Source organism: Puntigrus tetrazona, chromosome 11, assembly GCF_018831695.1.
Source record: "Puntigrus tetrazona isolate hp1 chromosome 11, ASM1883169v1, whole genome shotgun sequence".
Classification (NCBI taxonomy): Eukaryota; Metazoa; Chordata; class Actinopteri; order Cypriniformes; family Cyprinidae; genus Puntigrus; species Puntigrus tetrazona.
This window is the reverse complement of record NC_056709.1, coordinates 21,886,376-21,890,119: the sequence shown is the minus strand read 5'-3', so window position 1 is coordinate 21,890,119 and position 3,744 is coordinate 21,886,376. Positions and strand designations below refer to the sequence as shown.

Genomic DNA, 3,744 nt, shown 5'->3' with positions numbered 1-3,744 from the left:
CCCCTTTCCCAGGGTTGCCTCATGTTGCTTGTTGCTGTCCCCCACTATCATTGTTTGGACAGCTTGGTCAGCTTCTTCAAGAATGGAAAGTTGATATTTAGATTGAAACCTTCAATTGACCATTTGCTGGAACAGTTATATCTCCACTTGGAAGAGGGCTTCAAATATTAAATTACATCTATAGAATAAAGTGCTCAGAATATTTAACTTTGAAATAAAACAAAAAAAATAGTTTTTGTAGATGCTGCATTTAACTGTTACTACAGGACTGTTTGTGTATTGCACTGTCCGATTTCTACTTTTAATGAATTTTTAAAGTAAATTCATGTGATGGACGCCTTTTGTTGCAGCATCAACCCTAATTTTTTTCAGCATTTTTGATGCTATGTCAAAACATTTAAAAATATATCCTGAAATTGCTGTATTCTGCTCCATTCCAATGTTTATGAACACAAGAATGTGTTTCATGTGATTGGCCCATAATACTACAATTTTCTGTGTCATTTCTGCATGCTCAGGTTAGTTGAGTAACAGAGCTTCATGAAGCTCCACTGGCTGCCTCCACAGTTCAGCCCTGGGTCAGAGGAGACTGTGTACATGTCCTTCTCTCTTCAGAAAAACACAGCTGGGCAGCCTGTACTGATGTCAGATGGAGACACAAGGAGAGAAATGTTAATTAAATAACTCTTCCCACACTGGCTGACTAATGTGGAATTAAATGATGGGAGAAGATGACATTCTACTCACCATTTTTAGTGAAGAGCATCAAGTGGAACCTAATGCAGTTAAAAAAAATAGCTTTAGTTAGTTAGTTTATCTTGTTACATTTACTGTTGTGTTAATCTTAAAATATTTATAAAAAATAGTAGAATCCGATAAAACATTCTAGACAGAAACTGATTAAATGTAATCTGGATTATGTAATCAGATTTCAAAACTACTTATCAACATCAATGCAAAAAAGCTACCGCAAAAATGGAAGCTCTGAGACAAAATCTTAAATATGGCTGTGCACTTGCTTCTTTGACACGCAAGGCCTGTACATTTGGAAAGCTTTTCATCAGTGTGAGAAATAGTTAATACTTCATGATGTCAATAACAAAGAATTTGATCTAAAAGCATTCAAAAAGTAGTCAGATTACATTACCTACTCACTTAATTTGGACTTTTTTTGTATGTTGTTTTTTCTGAAAACGAGATTATAATTTTCACTTGTCTAGAAAATCCTTGTTGATTTAAGAATTTTTTGAAATTTTGGCTAAAAACAAGATTGCAGTGCACCTTACAAACTGTAATTTCCATCCTCAGTAACTGACAATGAATTACAGTATAACGTAATCTGGAGGAAAATGGTATTCACCGGTTTGCCCCTACGTAAGCATCTCCGTTCAGATCTCATCCTGGCGAGAGAAATCAGGAGCAGCCAGTACAGACCTGTTCCACAGAAATATACCTTCATTTTATGTCATGTAAGTGTAACACTGTGCTGGAATGTCTGCTGGGGTCCTGGGGGCCACTCTCCCATTCAGCAAACAATCACTGCCAGCTAATAAAGGAGGTATTTGTGTGATATGTCAGCGGTTTGTGTGAGGCTTAGATGGAATGAGATGGTGTGGGGAGATAGCATTCACGGCCTCTCCAGGAGGGGAAACATATACTATTATTACCAGAAGCCATTGTCACAGCGAGCTCTTTGAAATAAAATGTGGCATGGCACTGTCAGCCGATACTTGTGCGATCAAAACCCACAATAATTCGCAGCTTCTCGGGAACATTGATCTCCAGTTACTGGAGGAACGACTACATAACTGTTAGCTATTCGCAGTCACCCCTGTTTGTACAGTTCTGCCAATATAGCAGTTTTGCTGCTAGATTTAGCAACTTTTTCGACACAGAGAGAGAGTTGAAGAGAAGTGTCAACTCATCATGAATTAAGTTGTTAGTTGCAATTGTTCAATAATTATTATGCTTAGAAATGGTTATAAAAGCACATATTATTATGCTTATTTGATAATTAATATGCTTAGAAAACAAGAGACTACACAACGCAATTTTCCATTGTAGATATGTAATGAATCATCGTACAATTAAATGAACATCATTATGTGACTTTTAGCATCAAATCAACCTGCATTTTTTCTTTGTGAGTATTTTATATGTTTATTTTTTATATCATGTTTTATCTCGAATAACTTTGATGATTATAAAAAGAAAACATAACGATATTAATTCCCCTGGTACAAGGTTAGATAAAATTAGATTATTTACAAAAGTTTATCTAAAGAGATTGTTTATAAAAGTGCACTAGCAGAAAAACTTGTTTACTTTAAGGGTCAGAAAGAGTGTAGGAAATAGTCATTTACTGTAAGTGGACTGAAGGAGAGAGGAAAAAAACCCCACAGAAAACACTACAAAAGTGCAGAATGTGTCCTAAAGACATTCAGACGAAGCATTTCATAAATCCCATTGCACTTTCTGTTATTTTATGAACATGATTTCAGTGACACAAATATTTAAGAGAAGAAATCATTTCCTCTGTATGTCTGTCACTAAGAGTTTGGGCTAGTCTACACATGATTAAAAAAAACACTATATGTAAATCTCCAAAACATGAACACACATAAGCTGTTTTACTTTCACTTCCCTGTAGTGTATCCTGAAGCTACAGACTTATTAAAGCCATTTATCATCCCAACCAGCCGGAGATGGTAAGGGTGGTGATGGCTTTAGGATCGCCCTAAAATATGATGTGGTTTTGAACATCATTTTTATTCGCAAGCCACCAGCGCTGACTGTTGTTGTGAATATTGTCTGATGAATTATGTTTTGCTGTGTGGTTTGCTGTGACAGCCGGTTCTGGTATATGTTTGTTCTTATCACAAGCTTCTTGGTGAGCCAATGTAGAAGATAAAAACTGGTTTAGCGAATACATTATTTGTATTTTAATTAAAACCTCACAAACCTTTACCATATAAAGAGATTTTTAAGTTTCTAAATATACAAGGGAATACATGGATAGACTAACATTGTCTTGCTTTCTCTGGTACAAAATAGACCCTTCACAGGGAGCTGGATTGACAGGCGATCTGACCAATCATAACCTTCAGAATGTTCATTGATGTTTATTTTGTGCTATTAAACTACATTCTGTAAGGTTTGCCTCTTTGCCACTATCTCGGTTTAGAACCTGCAATTGCAGTTATTTGTGGATTTATCATCTTTACGTGGGTTGTACAACAGTATGGCTCCTTAGGACAGATAAACGGTTTGAGCAGTATGTGTGGCTGTCAGTTACCGAGCCAGTGTGGATATTCACTATACTCTGGAATCATTGATTCTAAGTCTTGAAAGTATGACCCAAATAAGTAGGCTAATTTAAATAAGTATAAGCATCAACTGAGGAAAAAAAGCATTACAATAAATTGCGATACCAATGGTGATTAAAGTACCCCTATTATGGGTAATAATAGTCCCCAATGACAGGATGACATGCATGCAAAGTCAAAAACACTTTCAATGTCTTATTATATGTATTTATTTTTACCTTATTTACTTAACGACTCCCAAACGATACATTTTTCCAAACTCCTCCTTTGCGCCACTCTAAACTACAGTGATTGGTCAAATAGCTGTCATTTTAATTTCAGCCAGTGCTGCTTTGAGTAAAGCGTTAAAAGGGGCACCGCTATTTTACAGCTCCAAAAGCAGCACCTAGTGGCAAAGAATGAATTTGCATTTTCATTC

The 3,744-nt window shown here is 36.0% G+C and overlaps 1 long non-coding RNA gene across 1 annotated transcript; it reads right to left on the bottom strand.

Moving 5' to 3' along the window:
- Positions 1-476: 476 nt before the first annotated feature.
- On the bottom strand, positions 477-1,426 carry LOC122353834. Its single transcript, XR_006252061.1, has 3 exons — positions 1,361-1,426; positions 748-776; positions 477-639 (listed from the first exon to the last, which is right to left on the bottom strand). It is a non-coding gene; the product is annotated as an uncharacterized LOC122353834 (long non-coding RNA).
- Between the last annotated feature and the right edge of the window lie 2,318 nt (positions 1,427-3,744).